This window comes from Tupaia chinensis, unplaced genomic scaffold (assembly GCF_000334495.1).
Source record: "Tupaia chinensis unplaced genomic scaffold, TupChi_1.0 Scaffold000262_1, whole genome shotgun sequence".
In the NCBI taxonomy this organism is placed as follows: Eukaryota; Metazoa; Chordata; class Mammalia; order Scandentia; family Tupaiidae; genus Tupaia; species Tupaia belangeri.
Window position 1 is genome coordinate 1,426,198 of NW_006159742.1, and position 20,440 is coordinate 1,446,637.

The 20,440-nt window shown below is 35.2% G+C and overlaps 1 protein-coding gene and 1 non-coding gene across 2 annotated transcripts in view; one reads left to right on the plus strand and one right to left on the minus strand.

Annotated features, from left to right (window-relative positions):
• Positions 1-20,440, plus strand: part of LOC102485309 (mitochondrial inner membrane protease subunit 2) — a 1,014,188-nt gene that overhangs the window by 345,172 nt on the left and 648,576 nt on the right. The gene's annotated exons all lie outside the window — the stretch shown is intronic.
• Positions 7,266-7,390, minus strand: LOC114007959 (small nucleolar RNA ACA64). The gene has a single exon (XR_003549532.1). It is a non-coding gene; the product is annotated as a small nucleolar RNA ACA64 (small nucleolar RNA).

Here is a 20,440-nt window from a genome sequence, read left to right on the forward strand (position 1 = left end):
ACTTACCTTTCCTTATCCTTGTTTTCTTCACTTGAAACTTATGCACATAATCCATAGTTCATAGCATTTTATGAGAGTAAAATAACATGTATGTGAATGTTTTGTTAAATATAGGTAGTAATAATAAGCCAGTCACGTGGTACATGACCATAGTCCCAACTACTTGGGAGGCTGAGTCCTGAGGATCATAAATGAAACCTGACTAAAAATAATAATAAGGGCCAGTAGGTGGCATGGCAGTTAAAGTGCTGGACTCCTACAAAACAGATCACGGTTCAAGCCCTAGAACCAGCAGATTGAATCACACTGGGTGCATGTGCATGAATGTGCAAAAACCCAGCAGGAGAATGAGGGAGAAGAGATTGCTGCATGGCCATCCCCCTGGGGAGGGGGTCATTTATCACTTTCCCTTTCTTTCTGTCCCTCTCTGTCTCTCTCTGGTGAGTGCACAGGCCCATTTGGCAAAAACTGAAAAAGAAATAATAAAAAATAATAACAATATAGAGATATAATTATGTAAGTTAGCAGTCAATCATTACTATTATAGTGTATAGTTAATAGACATTTTCATTTATTGTCAAGGAGAGCTTTTCTGTAATGAAATCCTATAATGAATCTTTATTTATTTATTTTTTGAGTTTTTGCTGTAGGGTGCATCTGTTCACTGGAGAGACAAACAGAAAGAAAGAAATCACCTCCCATGGGTCGTGGCCATGCTGCAGTTCCTTCTCCTCCATTCTCCTCTTGGGATTTTGGGGACACACACACACACATACCTGGCATGAGTTTCAAGCTTCTGGGTACAGTACTTGAACTGCAGTCTGCCATTTGGGAGTCCAGCAACATAACCATTATGCCATCTCCTGACTCCAATATAATGAATCATGTTAAGTAGAGAATGTTTCTGTAGAAATGTATAGCCACCATCTTCCTTTATTTTCCTACCTCCCCCACCATTCTTTCCCACTAATATTACACTTGAAGTTCTCAAATACTGTGTTTAAATTGCATCTGTCAAATTGTGTCAAATTGTGCTTGTGACACATTTGAGAAGGCATTCTAACCTCATAGAACATCTTTTATTTGACTAGTGGTTGAGGTTCATTAGTTTTCTTTTTAATTATGATATTTATAGTCCTTTTTAGAAGAGAAATCAATCTCTTAGGATTGGAATCCATTTGGATACCTGTGGGATAAAATGATTTTGAAAATATATTGGCAGTGTGGGAATAGCAGATGGCATAGCAGTTCCATCACTGGACTCCCACATGGCTGACTGCAGTTTGAGTCCCGGATCTGGTAGCTTTAAACTCATGTCAAGCATGCATGCTCAAAATCTCAGGAGGAGAATGGAGGATAAGGGATTGCACCATGGCCATCCAACACCCCCCCCCCCCGGGGAGTTATTTTTCTCTCACTGTCTCTCTTTCTGTCCAGTGAGTCCATGTGTCCTAAGGCAAACACTTCTTACCAAAATAAATAAATAAATAAATAAATAAATAAATAAAAGGAATTAGCGTTGGTGGTTCTAACAGTGGGGTTAGGTGGTGGTTCTAACAATGGGATTGGTGTAGAGGTGGAATTGGTCTAGGACTGACAGTCTCATCAGTCCAGAACATGTTTCATGGTGAGGAATCTAGATGATGAGTCTAATGTGGTTGCATGTGGGATTATAGTTAGTTTTGAAAATTTGTGTTGTGTTAATTGAATTATATTTGAAATTTACATATGTTTGCTATGTAAAAAATTAACATTGAAAGGCCAGCAGGTGGCATAGTTGGGGTGCTGGAATCCCACATGCTTGACCGTGGTTCAAATTCTGGAATTGGCAGCTTGAAACTCATGCCAGGTTCGTGTGGGTGCATGTCAAAAATCCTGAGAGTAGAATGGAGGAGAAGGGATTGCAGCATGGCCATCTCCCTCCTCACCGCCCCGAGGGGAGTGATTTCTCACTTTCTGTCTATCTCTCTCTCCAGTGAGCACACATGCCCTATAGCAAAACCCTCTCCAAAACAAAGAAACAAATAGATTAATATTGATAAGAGCTGAATATTTTTCCAGAAAGGTACATACTAGATAAACATTTAGGACATAACTTAATTTTTTTCTTTCTGTCTGTAATATATGTATTTGTTATAAAAACTAAAATACATAAAATATTTATATTTTAAACACATTAGGCTCATCAATTATCCAATAAATTAGGTATTCTGACAGTCCACTCAGAGGTTTAAAGCAGCACTAGGAGTACAATATTAGATAGTGAAATGTCCTATTTCACAGGAGTTTTTCATCCATGAAATAGCATTCTTGTGTTCATTTCTACTTACCAGGTGAGAGATTGATATGTGAAAACAAAAATGTTCCACATTTGTTATGGTCCATATTTGTAAACTTCCTTCCTTGCATCTTAGCATGTATTTGAAGACTTTCAGAGTCCCTCCAGAGTACTTATTAGGACTACCTCGTTTACTTTGAGATGAGGAAAAGAAAACAAATTTCTGCTTAAATGAAAACTAGTTAATTTACCTTCATGGCCACCAAAACAGAGCTGTTAAAGCCTTTATCACTCTGAAATCTTTCAATGAGGGTATTTGGAGGAAAAAGGCTTATCCCAAATAAGAAGTAACTTGATGCAAAAATTTTATGTCTTAGAGAATTGATTTTTAAATGGCTGTGTAATCTGTGAAGTTAGGTAATTTCCAAAAATGGTTTGTTTGCCCCTTCAGTGTTTTGAAAAACATTGATGTGGTTGCTGTTATCGAAAAATCAACACATTATATCTAAGAATTTTGATTTCTGGTTTTGTCTAAATGTTACCTCAGGTTTTGCCTTTCTCTCTCTCTCTCTTTTTTTTTTTTTTTTTTTTTTTTTTTTGAGAGGTTTTTGCTATGGAGTGCATGTGCTCAGCAGAAAGACAGAGAAACAAAAAGAGAAATCACCCCCCAAGGCCGGATGTCTACGCCACAGTCCCTTCTCCTCCATTCTCCTCTCGGGATCTTGGGCATGCATGCACACATACCTGGTGTGAGTTTAAGCCACCTGGTCTGGGACTCAAACTGTGGTCGACTGCATGGGAGCCCAGCAACACAGCCATTATGCAAACTGTTGGTTTTGACTTTGCCTTTCTCTTAAGGTCTTTATATCTTGGCGAGCTCTGTGGCCAAACAGAATCACATCCAGTTTCCTTGCACCTCTGTGCTTTGCATGTTCTGCTGTCTAGAGTGCTTTCCCACCCTCGTTGCCCTGGTATATACACCTTCCCCTCTTCCTTAATAGCCTTCCCTAAGGCTCACTCTTCTTCTGATGTATGCCCACTGCACCTGATGCGTGCTCCTTGAGATCTGGCCCTAGTACTCTGCTTCCACCTAGCACCGCGCCTGTAAGTTTTTGCTTAGTAAATAGCTATTATCGGGTTTTATTGTGTGTTGTAATTCTTTGATAGCATTGAACTTTAGATAGTTTATGTTTGGGGAAATGTTTAATTTTAGTAGAGAATGACAGATTTTATCACCATATATATATTCTAGGTGAGACCTTTATCACATAAAATTTTAGTGGGTTACAACAAGTTTTCTCTCTTCCATATCCACTTTCTTAACATATTTTCTATTCGTAAAAATTGGAAACACTTGTAGAAACCAGAGAAAGCCCAGCCAATATTAGTAAAATCTGTGAAAATAACTCAACGAATTTTTTACTTCTAAAAAAATAATTTCATGCGACATTAAGTGAATCTTAGTTATTGTAAATAATGACATTGTCTGACCCCAGTAACATTTAAATGTAGTTTTCAGTAAAGCTCTAAGGTTTTAAAATATGCAACAGAAACACCACTTTCTAATACTTGGGTCTTTAAAAATTGAGTTCATGTATTTGAAACCATATCAAAAGATATCTCTGAATAATTATCTGCATATTGTGCCAATGTTACTAATCTTAAATACACTCTTCATGGGTTCTCAAAAATAGAATTTTAACTTAAATACTCAAAAACCCCATTTAGTGTTGGCTTCAATCCTAATGCAATATTGAAGCCTCATATGATTCATCAGGGGCTTGTATTCTTTTCCTCCTGTGCTTTTCATCCAGAATCATTCTTTGTCCCTTTTACATTGTTCCCATGGCTATGTTCACTAGACTTTGTTTTCTCTAATTATGGAAAGCTATTTAAAACATATTTGTAACAATATTTAGAGTGTTTTTTCTTTTGCCATCGTAATTTGTATCTGCGGGAACGCCTTGGCCAGGTTTGAGTTGGTTGCTGTTCATTGGCCGATCTCTAATACAAATGTATAGGTTGTTGGGAAAGTCATGATGTGTGTTTCTATGTCATGACTTCCCCAACAACCTGATAGATAGCCCTGCACATACATGTGTGCATGAATTTCCCCCTTCCCCAACACACACTTTGTTTCCCTTGGTGGTTGATTATGCCTACCTTTCATATGTACCACCAGCTGAATAGTCTATGCTTCATTTGAACTTCCTCCTAAGGAAAAGAAACCTGCATGTGGGCCCCAAATAAAGAAGGGGTATCTTCTTATTTTTTTTTTTCTTATTTCTGAATGATCTGGTTAATAAGTAATGATTTGGTGGGTTCTGAGAAATGCTCCGTTCTCATCTGGTGAAAATAAATTCTTCCTCTTTTGTTCTTGTCACAGTTTTCACAGATAGAACAGTTTGTTATAAGAGCATTTACTAGGAAGACCTTCATACAAATCCATGTGTTCAGGAATAAAACTGTTGACGAAAGAGGGAACAGGGTGGCATTATATTTCATTATATTTTTAAATATAAAATGGAAGTTCAATTTTGTTATGGCCATTTCCCAAACAGTTAGTTTTATATCCTTAGAAACAGTTTATAAATGTGTTGTTAAAGCAGAAAGAAGCAGGAAGTATGGAGCTGAATGTTTTACTTCCTTTTTTAAAAAAATAAAGCAATTTTAATATTTAACATTTTATTTATTTAGCGATAGGCACAGAGACAGAGATAGACAGAGACATCTCCAGTAGGGTCCTTGTGCTGCAGTCCATCCCAAGTACTAGCTGGCCCGTATCACAGCATGCATGCTAGATCCCAGTGTGCTCAGGGAGGTGGCAGGACACAAACCCAGAATGTTTCCATGGGGGTCATTACGCACTGGTAATGCATTACCACTGCTCCACCACCTGGCTCTCTGCACATTTGACTTCTGTAAAACTTCTAACTTTGCTGCCGTGTAGGATTGTAGGCCTAGAACATGAAGGACTTTAAGATCTATTTTCATTGCGGGAACTACTAATCCAATCAAGGGTATTAATTTCAACAACTTGAGACTTTACCAGTACAGTGTACATTCCTGTCAGCCTTCTTCAGTTATCTCTAAGCTTCTAATACTATACGAATTTTAGATGGTGAACTGCTAGTGTTTGGGAACACTTTGAGCATCACTATTTTATAATTCAACATAATAAATGAATATTTTATGTTCAGAATAATATTTTGAGAAAGATTCCATGACCAGCGCGCAAGGCAACATCATGCTGTATTTTTGAAGTTCCCATTTTTCTTTTGAAGAAAACTGCTATGTACTTGGGGGTAAAAAGAATAAAGCAGTTCTTGTAGAAATATTTTTTACCTTTATATACTTGGGTCACAAGGAAAGTGCACAAAAAGATTTCTGTGACTGAAAAAAAGTTTTTCCCCCTTGTAAACTACAACTTAGTAAATATAATAAATTTTGAAATTCCTGTTACAGAACACCAGACAACAGATTGATTTTAAATAATTGAGGCACCATGAAAGAAAATCGTTTATCTGAGTTCAAAAGCTTAAATAGTTGAGCAACATTTGTAAATTTATTTCCATTTCTAGACAAATCTGTTTGCCTTTTTAGCCTCCCAGCTTTTCTTTTCTTTCATCAACATCAAGATCTAGTTGTGCTGTGGGCTTTGGGTTGAGCTAGAGGAACACACACAGAATGGTCATCTGAAATGTCCTGCATTCAGTGATGTGCAAGGCCTGTGCAATGAAGAAGGATAATAAAAAAGTAAAAATAACAGCTCCCAGCAAGCTCATTTGTGTGACATGAATGGCTCACTAGGTAAAATACAGCTGACACAAAACATACATGGGCAGCTCAGGTTAATGAATTGTACTCTGTTGCCTGCTGGATTTTCACCACTCCAAAAACTGCTTTCCCACTGTTCGTGTAACTGGGCCCCTGGATCGTGAAGTATTGTGGTGTACTTGCTCTTTGTTTCCATTTACGCTTTGGAGCTGGAACTAGGAAAGGCAGATTCATTTATTGTTTAGTTGAATCAGAATGACTGCAATTCCACAAACGAATTGGACTTCAGTTAGGAGTGCTCTGTCATAAATAATCTTGGGAGAGATTGGATTCTCTCCTCGCTGATGTACTTCAGCTGTATGTTAAAATCAGCATCTAAAAGGGACTGATTTATTCCTGAACTGACATTGCTGAGCAACATACACCCGTCCTTGTTCTGTTCTCTTGTTGCTGTCTCTGTTTCTCTAACGTGTATCCAGCAAAAGTCCATAGTAAGGGAAACAAACATTCTTTTTTCTGAACTATTCTTTTCATTTTAGCCTCCATTAAAAAAATAAATCAGCTCTATGATGCACAACTCTGGGTGAATAATTCTTGATGATCCAGAGAGAAAACCTATTTCATAGATTGGTTAAGGGCATTTTCCATGGTTGGGTCAGGTGAATCATATTTTTCACAAATAACGTTAGGACATTTTAAAATTTAACAACATGTTTTTGCTAGAGGCTGCAAATACCGGAGCGATACCCGCAAATGCCTCTTTTCATTGACTGTAAAACTGTTATCTTTTTTCTATTAGAGTGTATTTACTTCATTTTGTTTCAAGTTATTCAGTTCCATAAATCATCTCTACACATTGAAGGTTTTCCTCCTAGGTGGAAAATACATACGATGTGTATATATGTGTGTGTCTATGTCATATAAACATATATATGTTGTAAAGATGTAGATACACACATACACATCGTACGTGTTTTATACTTATAAAAATAAAAGTTAAAGTGGCTATATCCTTGGCACTTAGCTACAAATGCCATAACAAGTAGAACTTTGCTTCCTTGACTCTAATTATTCTTTCTGGTCTTGTCAAGTTGGCTAGATTAGCATTAATGTTTCGGGTTTTATTTTTTTTTTCTATTTAAAGATACTTTAGACAGTTTACACATGCTACTTAACTTTCTTTTCCTTTTATTTATTTTTTTCCCCTGTCATCAGTGGGTCCTGGATTTACCACCTGACACTGACGCAATGGGAGGTGAGCTGAGGTTTCTGGTGACTCTGGCACCAAATGTCACCCATAGCCGTGGTCAGAGACAGGGGTGACTTTGAGCAACCACCTGTATTTGACTTTAACTTGAGGTAGATATCATCTCCATTTTATGGCTGAGAAATCGTTGTATTCAATAACTTGCCTCCAAATCACATGAATAATAAATTGCAGAGCCAGAGTTCGTATCTATTTCTAGCTAACTCCAAGCTTATGTACAAGTTCAGTAGTCCTTATTAGAAATGCTTGGGACCAGAAGTGGTTTGGATTTCAGAGATTTTTGGACCTTGGAGTATCTGTATAGACATAATGCAGTGTCCTGGAAATGAGATGCAGGTGTAAACACGAAATTCATCTATGTTTTATCTATACCTTACACACTTAGATTGAAGGTCATTTTATATAAATCTTTTGTATTGCAACGTTTTGACTACAGTCTGTCATGTTAGTCAAATATGGAGTTTTCTACTTCTGGCATCAGGTGGACTTAGAGTTTCAGATGTTGGAGCATTTGAGGTTTTAGATTTTGGATTAGGAATGCACATCTGTATTTCCATCTTTGCTTATCAGTTGCCATCTTGTGTAAGAAAAAAGTTTTGCAGGCAAAATCATATTTTAAGGTTGATACATAATACAAAACAATGTGGAATGTGTTTTTAAGTGATTTTTTTTTCCATAGATCTATTCAGTTTTTAATCAATGTATGTTATTGGGTCATCTGGAAACTCATGATGTATTTTTACATAGAAAAACAGAAAAATATGTCATGACTTCTCTGATGACCTAATGTATTTTTTCAAACGAGTAATACTCCTAGTGACTCGAGGTATATTTAAAGATGTTTTAGACATAATCTTGTTGATAATATTCAAGAGCATATTGAATTAATTATTTTTGGAAAATAAAGTGCAAATGCAAATGAAGCATTTGTACCATCTGAAGGAAATATAAGTTACCATTACCGGGAAGTGTTTTTTAAGAAGAATATGGTCATGATGATGTATGGTTTATCTGTATTCGAAGTGGTTGCTTGTACTACATGCATGTTTACATGCTCCATGGTTTGGATTTTTAAAAAATGTTTGATGTTTATAGTATTTCAGTCTTTGGAGGACATATACCCTGACTAGGTCTGATGTCTGATCTGATGTTGATAAACCTCTCATTAAGTGTGATTTAAGCACAGGGATTGGAATGAGAATTATAATGTTTAATTTTTCTGACATCACACTAGTATGCTTCAGGGAGAAATTTAGTAAAGGTAATTGGAAAGACTACCAATATAAATTAGGTCAATAGATTAGACCTACAAGTATTGGCCGTTATAACAAACTTGACAGCAACAACACAAATCCATTAAAAAAATAAAAAAGTAGAGCCATCCCTGACATGAAATAATAGGATTGTCATAGATATAACACATGGTACAGTTTTTCCTTTTAATTACCATTTGAGAACAAAATCAGTATTTGCAGCTGGTACTACTTCATTTTATTTGCCTTGACTAAATCTCACACCTAGGGGGTTTGAAACATGACAGACAACAGGTGTGAATATGTATCTAATAATTGACTGCAGTTTCTGTCCTTCCTTTAAAAATTGGTTAGGTTGTAAACATCTGTAACACTAATAAAGACAACCTTTTTTTCCTTATGTGTAAAATGCTTTCCAAACCATGGTTAGGTTATATGTCTGAATCAAATCACAAACTTAAATAAGGCAAGTTATTAAATTATTCTTGCTAGAAAAATGGATTTTAAAGAAATGATGAGTTTCAATCAGTTTAAGTGCAGCTGGCAGGCAGCCATTCATGATAGCCTAGTGTGACATTGATTTTTGACTGAAGAAATGGAAACATAGCAGTAATGGGGTATCTTAACGGAAACATTCTATATTATTGATACACTTTGTTTCCTCAGAAGTCAATATCACAACTTTATTTAAACTGAATTCCGATTGTACTGATAAAGAAACCTTTTTGTTGACAATATCAAAACATTCATTGTTATGAAAATAAGATCATAATCCCAAATTATGACTTTAGCAACTATTTCTACCACTTTTTCTTAAGGACAAATGGTGTTTTAGTATAGACTAGACCTTTTTTTAAAGTAGAAATTACAAAATATCATTTAATTACATTTAGTGAGAACACTTCGGTTTACTCATTGTGCAGATTAAATAGACTATTGAAAGAAAATCAGTTGATTTGGCTCATTTCCCCCCCTTACATTTTCTCCAGTGATTACTGTTCCCATGTACTTGCCAAATTGATGGGGTTTGGCAGTAAAATATACACTGTTGAGAATGTGGGAGAAGATTAAGTTTTCTGAATTTCACAAGGAGCATCAGAGATAAAGAGATTACAAAAAGAGTTGGTCTTATCAAGTTGCTATTCTGCATTATGACTTTATCTGTTTCCTATCATCATCAACTAGACTAATTCAAGACCTCTGGGCTGCAGGGAGTGTTATTTTTTGTTTTCTAGATTTCAGCAAATAGAGTGGATTCAAGCAAGGCACTTGTTACACTTTGTATACTTTTTATCTTTGTCATTAAGTGTGAGTATGTTAGATTCAAATTGTATTGGAAATTAACAGTGGAAAGTGGTATATGGTATTTAGCATAAATTAGACTTTGTTGAATTTAGCACCTAGGAGATTGAATGCTGGCTTTTGAGGTCTTATCGTGCTTAATGTTATACATGACATTTGTGTAAAGACAGTAAGTGAAGTGGTAATTTCGGGGAAAGTAAGTAGTATTTACTCAGAGCTGCAGCTTTGAAAACAAATTGGCTATAGAATGCTGTGGAACACAGTGTGGATTTAAACCAGTCATTCCAGTTCCAGTTGGCACAAACCTGGAATTAGTCTAAATTTACATAAGAGGAAGATGTTCTGTATCAACAAAAATAAAGGCCCTATTAGACTGGGGCATAGGCGGTGGAAAGGATGCTGTTACTTTGGGCATGGTGACAATAAGCCTGACTCATGTTCAGTAGGCGGAGAGCATCTTGATCTTTGCAATCCTTCTCCACCCTAATAATGAAAACTGCTCTGACTGCAATTATGGTGAGTACATCAAGGACATTCTCATTTAATTTACAGAATAATTCTGAAAGGTAGATATTATAACTGTTATTCAGCTGTAAAAATTAAAATTTAGGGAATTTTTAAAACTTACTGAAGATCAACTCTCTAGTAGGTAGAAAAATTTGGATTCAAACTAGGTCTTTCTCTTGACTTTTTTTACATACTATTAGGGTGCCAGGAAAGTCATGACATGTTTTTCTATGTAAAAATGTGTCACAACTTTCCTGACAATCCAACATTATAAATTATCAAAAAGTAATTAAATGTATGGTTTATGTAATATGTCTGTATTGAATCAGCTTTTGGTTCAGCTTATGTCATAAAACCTATTTTTTGCACATGGACATTTTGCCTCCTAAGAGGTCTTAATCATTCCCAAACTTTTACATCATTTGGGGTGGGGTCAACAAAACCCTGGCTTTTGACAGAAAGTAGAAGAATATGGAAGATTTACTGCTGAGTGAAGCAAGCCAGGTTATGAAGGAGAGACATTGTATGTCCCTATTCAATATATACCAAGTGTCTTCACTCTATGACTGAAACTGATTGACTAAAGGATATAGAAACACAGTAAATGGATGTAAATACCAGATACAGTGTTTGTGGAAGAACAGAGTCTGAGGAAGGACATTTAGAAGAAAAATAGGCAAAGCATTAGTGGGACAAAGAAATGTGATATTATCTGTTGAAGATAATTTTATAGTTTTATCAACTGGACTAGAGAGAGATGTTCACATGTTGAAATATTCACTTTGTAAGCTAAATAACGTGATTGACTATATAAAATAAAATGAAAATAATAATAATAAAAAAAAAGAGAGGCAGTTGCAAGAATTCTGTTCCTAGACTGAGCCTGGAATCTATTTGTCCTTTTTTCTTCACTTATTTTAGAAAACTATATATAAAACACAAAATATACTGTTTTAAACATGAAGTGCCCAGTGCCGTGGCACTAAGTACGTCCACATCATTGTGCAGTCATCACCACCATCTCTCTTCCAACCGCTTTTCATATTCCGAAATTGAAACTTTTTGCCTTCTGGGATACAACTCCTCATCCTCATCTCTCCCTCAGCCCTGGCAACCAACACTCTACATTCTGTCTTAATAAATCTGAACACTGTGGTGCTTCATATAGGTGGAATCATAGCATTTGTCTTTTTGTGCTTATTTATCTTCATTTCATCTCTTTATATAAGTTTCTATCTGATGTTTGACCAACTCTCAAATCTTCCTTACTTTCCTAATATTGACAGTTATTGAGTATTTGCTACATATACACCACTGGTATATAGTATTAAGTTCATGGATATTGACAGCATATGTAACAATTATTACTATCTTCAGTTTTCAAATGGAGTCATGTAACTTGCCCAAAGTCAAACATTAAAAAATTCACAGTATTCAGACTTAGAGCCTTATAAGTTCCATAGTTTTCCTGCCTTTCTAGCCTGTGGCACACTCGTACATTTCCAGTCTTCTGGCTTCTCCCTCTGGTTCATGATTGTTTTCTGATTATGCTGAACTTTATTCTCACTTGGTCTTAACATTTTGTAAGCTATCCTATATGGCAATCCTGGCAGTTACAACTTGACATTCCAAAAGACTGGCCTTAATAATGGAGAAGAGAATATAAGGCAATGTCAGTTAAGTCTATATTCCTTAAAAGTTTTATTCCTTGGAAGAATGATGTCAAAATTAATAGAATAACAGCCAACTCAATGCCCAGTTTTATGTTAGGTATTTTGTGTACATTCTGTTACTAAAAACCATCCTACCAGTTCATTAGATATGTATGGTTACCACTGTTTTACAGATTAGGAAACTTAATCTGAGGGAGGATAAATAATTTGCAGAGCTATTATCAGCCTTTAAGATTATTTTACTCTGGGGTTCATGAGCTATGATGACTGCGCTTACCATATTATTCTCTGAATAAATCTATATAGAACTTAAATAGCAGACTGAACTGCAGTCTATCAATCAATATGGAAATGATCACACAGAATTTTTTTTAAGAAATAAACTATATGCTTTATAAATTGTAATTTCAGTGATGTAGGGAAGTACTGTAGTCTCATATACTTTTTATTTTAAATTATTTTGCTTAATTTCATCTATTTTATAACTTTTCATCTTGCTTAGACATATAGTAATTAAAATTACCCAAAAGAAGTAATAGTTTATCTCAGTTTACACAAACTATTTTTAAAATAACTCTTCTAAAGAAACAACTATCTAATACTTCTTATTTACTTTACTTCAGAGCAAGTTAAGATACATGTAAATATTTTTGTAAGTCATAAAATGCAGTAAGAAAAGATTCTTCAAATAAACTGGAATAAGACACAGTACATATTTTTATGAATTCTTCCTATGAAATACCAAGTTGAATTAATTATTCAGTTTTTAAGGCTCAGGATAGTATTATTGTTCTGTTCCTTTTAATGAATTATTCTTTCTAATTTTGATTAGCATCAAAGAAAGTATGAGCTACCTTTAAGATTTATTCACTCTGTATTGAGCACTTATTTTGAGTATCCTATGTGTCAGACATCATGCCCAGAAGTAGAAATAGTTATTTCTTCAAATTGGATATTTGCATTTCTTCTTTTGTTCATTTTTAAACTACCATCAATTCCAAGTAATAGAAACATCAATGTTACAGGTTCTTTTTTTCTATGCCCAGAGAATAATCATTTAATTTCATTAGAGTATTTTAGTTTAGATGAAGTTACAGCAACTGTATTTACCTTCCTGTCTAGAACAACTAAGAAGACCAGATAAAACTTAGGAAAGAATGTTTTTCTGAGTGCAGAGATCAGACATTTCAGGACAGTGATTCTCTAAGAATGGAAGCAAATGAGTTAAGTCCTGTTCTTGTGCTTGTAAATTATCCTGAGAGATTTTCCAGGTTCTATTACATTGAGGAGATTCCAGGTGAGACTTGGCAGTGGGGAGTCTGTATTGGTCAGGATGGTAGAGTCTGCAGGACAGAGTATGGGAGGGTAGAGGACTGCACAGGAAGAAAGCTCTAGAAATCTGTAGAAAGCCACCCAAAACCCCTCAGCTGAGTACCCAATGTATGAGAAATGTACTGATGGCTGTAGAAATAATTACCCCAAAAGAACACAAGGAATAATCCTAAGAATTCACACTGTACTGGGAATAATTCATGTTGTATCAGCCAGAAAATGGAAAACCTCATAATTCATGAAGCATCAGATAAATCAATCAGGACATTGCCCTAGTATAGAGCAAATTCACTCCTGAATTAAAAGTTGCTCTACATCTGCTAACAAAACTTAAACACATACCTCTATAGGATTTGCTGTTTCCAAGGAATTTAGTTGTGTTGTAAAACAAAGCTCAAAGATAGTCGTAAGAACACAAGAATATCCAACATCCAGAAAGGTGAAAATCATAGTATTTGGAATCTAGTAAACAACTACTAGTTATGGAAAGACTCAGGAAACATGACCCAAAATGAAGAAAAAATAACCTAACTAAAGCAAGATACAGAAAAAAACACAAATGATATAAATAATAAGTGAAACATTTAAAAAACTATAATAGTCCTCTTTACCCATGATTTTCTTTCCAGTTTCAGTTACCAATAGGTGAATATAGTACAGCACAGTAAGATATTTTCAAAGAGACAGACTGTGCTTGCATAATTTTTATTAAAGTATCTCATTACAGTAATTCTACTTTGTGAGTATTGTTAATCTCTCAGTGTCTAATTTACAAATTCAACTTTATTTTAGCTATGTACATATAAGAAAAAACATAGTATAACTGAGGTTCAGTACTATATTAAGTTTCATACATCCACAGGAGGCCTTAAAACATTCCCCACAGATTGGGGGAAGTCTACTGTATCAAATTTCATCTGTTCAACAAAGTAGAGGAAGGATTAAACATGTTAATTAATGGGAACTAAAGAAAAGAGTCAAATGTAACTTCTGCAGAAGAATATCAGTTTCAAATATGAAAAGTATAAAAAAAAAGGGGGGGGGAGCCAGCAGGTGGCTTGGTGGTTGAGGGTGCTGGACTCCCAAATGGCCGATTGCGGTTCAAGTCCAGGACCTGGCGGCTCTCTCTCTCTCTCTCCCCCTATCCCTCTCTGGCCAGATGGAAATAAATGAAAAAAAAATAATAACTATATTGGATGGACAGCTTATATAGCAAAGACAAGGTTAATGTGCTTGATAGCACAATAGAAACTACCTAAAAAGAACCAGAAAAGGAGAAAAAAGAAATAGGAAAAAAAAAAAGACTATTAGTTATTTGTGGGACAATTTCACATGACCCAATATATGTATAATGAGGGACCAGCAGTTTGGCGTAATGTCTACATTGCTGGACTCCCAATGTTGTTGACCACTGTTCGAGTCCCAGATCTGGTGGCTTAAACTCACACTGGGCACATGTGTTTATGTGCCCAAGATCCCTAGAGGACAATGGAGGAGAAGGGATTGTGGCGTGGTCATCCCGGCCAAGGGGTGATTTCTTGCTTTCTGTCCCTCTGTCCCTCTGGTGAGCACATGTGCCTTATAGACAAAAAAAAACAAAAAACAAAACCCTCTCATATATTCATATATTTTATTTATGTGTGTGTGTGTGTGTGTGTGTGTGTGTGTGTATAATGAAAATTCTTGAGAAGGAAAGGAGCTAGATGTTAAGACAAAAACATTTGAAAAAATTATAGACAAATTAAAAAATGATGAAAACCATATTTTCAATTAAAAGAAATTCAAAGGACCCCAAGCACAAGTGTACTAAGTGATATCATAATCACATTGATTAATATGGTGATAAAGAGACAATCTTAAGGCAGAAAACAAAAGATAATAGAAGATATAAAGGAACAAATACTGCAGAAGACATTTCATTTGGAACAATGTAAAATAGAAACAGTAGAATGACATTTTAAAAGTATTGGTAGAGAAACTATGTGGTTTCTAGAATTAGTGTACCTAGTGAAAATATCTCTCAAAAGGGATGATGAAATGAAAACATGTTTAGAAATAGTAAAGCTGATTCTGTTTCATTGATTTACCTATCTGTTTCTCAAGACTGGCTTTTGACAAAGTGGTTGAATGTGGAAGATTTACTGCTGAGTGAAGCAAGACAGGCTATCAAGGAGAAACATTGTATATCTCCACTTAGTGTACACCAGCTGTCCACACTCTATGGCTGAAATTGAATGACTAGAGAATATAGAAACATAGAAAATGGTTATAGATACCAGATATAGTGTAGGAAGAGGATGGGAGAAGGAGGAGAGTCTAAGGAAAGACATTAAGGGGAAAAATAGAGAGGCAAGGCATTTATGGAACAAAGAAATGGGTTATTTTTTGAAGATAACATGTCTAGTATTCTCAGCTAGACTGAAGAGAAATGTATTCATGTTGGAATAAAGCTGAAAGAATTCACCATTGGCAGGAATATACTAGGAAAGGTAGACAAAGGAAAAAAGGTGAGAAGCCATAATGGGTAAGAGAAATAGAAAACATGTGACTTCTAGCCACATGGTAGATTTAATTAAAACCTATCATGATTGCATATATCCAAGTATAAAGACGGTCATCTCAAAATGATAGCAGGGTTAATTCATCAAGAATATATATAGCTAACTGCTTTGGTACTACAGTAATGCAGTGCTAAGTGGCACTGAAACCATGTGGAAGGTTGCTAGTTCATGTCCTGAGTGCTCTCTCTACCTGCCAGGTGTGCACATGGGTGCTTCGATCCTGCTGGCTGAGGCTTGCAAAGACTGTTGGGGGTGCCTCTCTCTCTCTTTCTCTGAAGAAATAAACTTTTTTTAAAAAGTAAAACACTAGCATTAATATACCTACCTAACAACAGCATCAAAATACCTCAAGCAAAACTCAATAAAACTTGAACGAGCAATACCAAACCCACATTCTTTTTGTTAGACATTAAATATTACTGTTCCGTAATTCATAGACAAAGTATGTAGAAATTAATAAAGATATAGAATACTTGAACAACACTGCGAATCTGGTATAACTCACATCTGTAGAATACTACACGTTATTTTCAAGCACATGGGGAATTTACTGAGTTGAACCATATTCTGGATGTAAAGTAACACTCAAAACATGTAGATGGTTCTGCATAATACAAAGCATTATTATCTTGGTTTAATGGAATTAAATTAGAAAGGAATGGTAAAAAGAAATTTGGAAAATTCCCACTTATTTGGAAATACTAGGTTGTTGGGAAAGTCATGATGTATTTTTCTGTTTTCCTATGCAAAAATGTATCATACTTCCCTGACAGCCCAATATACTAAACCACCTATACCTAATCCCTAGGTTATAAAGAAGGAATTTTAAAAGGAATTAAGAAAATATTTCCAGTGGAAGGTGGGATGTAGCTAAAGAAGTACTTAAAGGAAAATTTATAGCAGTATTGTATTAGAATGACTATCCTACTAAATGACTTAAAAGTTGGACAGTTAATGCATTAATTGTCTTCCGTATTTTTCTGAACAAATTCTGCCTATGGAGAGAAATTTTAGATATAAGGTAAATATAATATTTAATTGGAAGATAGTACTGCAAAGCAATTGTTATAAAAATATTATATATTTTGAATTATATTTTATGTTTTAAATATTTCTTCATTTTTGTTTCAACTTAAATTATACATTGCTTGTTAGTTATACATTGAATACATTTTGTTTAGTTTTGAGTCATTTTATGTAGGCTAAATATTGATTCCAGAAGAATTTTCTTGTTTCCAACGTCACACTGATCAGTACTGAGTCTAAATACTAAATAAGGATGATCTGACAATAATCAAACACACCTAATATTTATGTAAATTTCACGATTAAATGATCAAGTATTATTAAATTTATGGCTTTTTCTCCAAATTCTGAAGTCATTTTAAAAAGTTTATTTATTTATATTTATTTATTTAGTCCATGACACCGAGTGAGACAGAGAGAGAGAAAATCAGATAGAAGGAAAAGGAAGGCGGCATCCCCAGGAAGACCCTCATACTGCAATCCACCAAACCTCAGCCAGTCAGGATCACTGGTGCATGCACACCTGGTGTGTGTACAGGTGGACATTAGGATGCTCACCTGGGACTTTCCCATGTAGCTTTATTATTGTCAAGCATTGCATCACTGGTGTGCCACTGTGACTGACTGATTTTATTTAAATGGTACAGAGTATTTTGAACCTACTATTATTCAAAGGGTGATCTATAAGGTGTTTAGTGAAATTTGACATTTAAAAAATGAGAAAACTTATAAAATAGAACAATTATATAATACTTTTTAGACTAATAAGCTATTGTTTTAAATATTAGAAGCAATATATATATATAGCCCTAGGGGAGATGGCCATGCTGCAATCCCTTCTCCATTCTCCTCTCAGGATCTTGGGCAGGCACACACACCCAGTGTGAGTTTAAGCTACCGGGTCTGGGACTCGAACCGCGGTCTACTATGTGGGAGTCCAGCAACATAGCCATTATGCTAGCTGCTGGTCCCTAGAGGCAATATTTATTAATCATCCTATAAAGGGATTATTTATTTTAAAAAGTGGTTAACTGGCCCAGCAGGTGGCATGGTGGTTAAAGCACTGGACTGTCACATGGCCAACCATGATTTGAATCCCAAATCTAGTGGTTGGGTATGTGTGTGTGTTTGCCCAAAATCCTGAGAGAAGAATGAAGGAGAAAGGATTAAGGTGTGGCCATCTGCCCTGAGTATTGATTTCTCACTTTACCTCTCTCTTTCTCTCTTCTGAAAGTGTAAACACCCCCATGGCAAAAATTTAAAAAGTAGTTAACTTATTTGTATGCACTGCATATAATTTACACTCAGTATAAATTCATCTAGCAAGTATTTATTAGGCATCTAAGATGAGTCATGCTACGTGTTTTCATGGGGAATACAGAAATGAGAGACAGATTCCGTTCTTAAGCAGTTTATAGTCTAGTGGGTAGGTAGCAGCCTGGCAAAACAGAAACTGCAAGATAGTGAGATATGTTTCATGATGGTGTTCTAGGCAGGATGCCTTGGGAGAACAGCACAGTAACATTAATGCAGACTGTGGAGTAGAGAGTCTTCCCAGAGGAGTTGGCTGTTTGAGAAACAATTCTAGGTGTAGAGAATGCTAAATGTTTAGAATTGTTAGCTTTCAGGGTATGTAAATTAGAATCCACAAGTGAGGAGTTAAAGGTAGCAGATGAACTGTAGGGTCAAAATTGATCCTACACACAAGGAGAAACTATGGAGTAAGAGACTTAATCACCTTCTCAAATTTTAAAACTTGTTCTGAAAGCATTCTTTAGGATGGAACAAGGAGAAATTGATGAGTGGGAGAAGGGAGAATATCTTACAGATTCTTTTAGTAATTGCCAGCAGTCAGTTCTCTTTCGATTTCAAGCATCAAAAAATCAGATGCAAATTGGGTTAACAAACCAAGTAAGAAAAAATAATAAATTTAGGAAATTGAAATGTCAGAGTACATCTACTTGACTTAGGACCAGCTTTTCCAGTTCATCTCTAATGTCTGTGTTGCTGTACAGTGAGTTGGGTTCTCTGCAGGTTATAGCTCCTGAGTTCACATACAATGAAACCTTTAAGTAAAAATTCCCTCCAAAATGAATCAATATAGTGAATTAATTATGCATTTTTGTGGCACTTGCTGGTTATTTATATCGGTGTTTGCAAAATTTTTAAATTGGAGATTCTCCATTCTACACATTCTAAACTACTTGTAGAACCATAAATATACTAGTAAAAATTTTATATCCTGAGTTTTCTCCAAACTTTAAGAATGATAATTATATTGAAGTATCATGTGTAAATTCATGCTACTTTTTCAACACTTAAAATTTTGAAGAAAGTAATTATAAAAAGACTAAACAATTACGCATCCATTTTACTTTTATTGAGCATTCCTTGTGCGTCATGTGTGAAATTGTTTTTGTGTCCATGAAAGTAATTTTATTTACTAGAGTGTTTATTTTTGAGAATTTTTCCTGTTTTTCATTTTGAATCTTTAGATTCAGATTGACTTCCTAGATAGCACACTAAAATTTGGCAGTATTCCTCAGAAAAAAAATTATTATACTTGACAGTTGTATCATATGATATTCCTTGAGAAATTCTCAGCAGAGTATTTCAGTTATTTACAGCGTGCCTACACTTATAGAACTTTTAAATGAATATTATAATACATTATTTATGGTTATCTGACTTAGTTGTATCTCAACTACTCAGTGACCATTCATTCACTTTCAGTCCGTAAATATTTACTAAGTCCTGAACACATGTGTTTCTCTTGGAAAATAAAATAGACATGAATTTCTCCCTCTTGGGATTTAGACTGTGTTAGGGAAGACAGACTAAACGAACACACTAAGTTGACAACTGGTATGAGGGAAATGAACAGTGTCTTATGAGAGAGGCAGCAGCCTTCTATAGAATGAATGAGCAGGAAAGAATTCATTGTAAAGTATGAAGGGACTTCAAAAATTACATGAAAAATAAAAGTTTATTTTAGTGCAAAGAATTTGAAATTCACGTGTAGATTTTTTTTCATAATACACTTTTTTTTGTGAACTTTTTGAAAACCCCTTGGAATACTCACCAGAGATCTGATAGATAATTAGGAATTAATTTTCTGGAAAGATTTGGGGGAAACCATGTGTAAATATCCCTAAGGTATTTAAGTTCTGGGCTTCTGGAAGAATCAAAGACCTGTGGCAATTAAGGCAAATGGCTAAAGTTTTGCAAGATGAGGTTTTTCTGTCTGATGGTTTCTATTCCTCAGAAAGTGTGACGTCTGTTAAGCCCTCATTCATTACTCCCACTCCTAGGTAATATACAGTGGTGTAAAAGTTTCAGAATAATTTTAGCCATTTGAAAAATGTAGACAGTGTTAGGACCAGCAGTTAGCGTAATGGCTATGTTGCTGGACTCCCTTGACCACAGTTCACGTCCCGGACCCGGTGACTTAAAACTCATGCTGG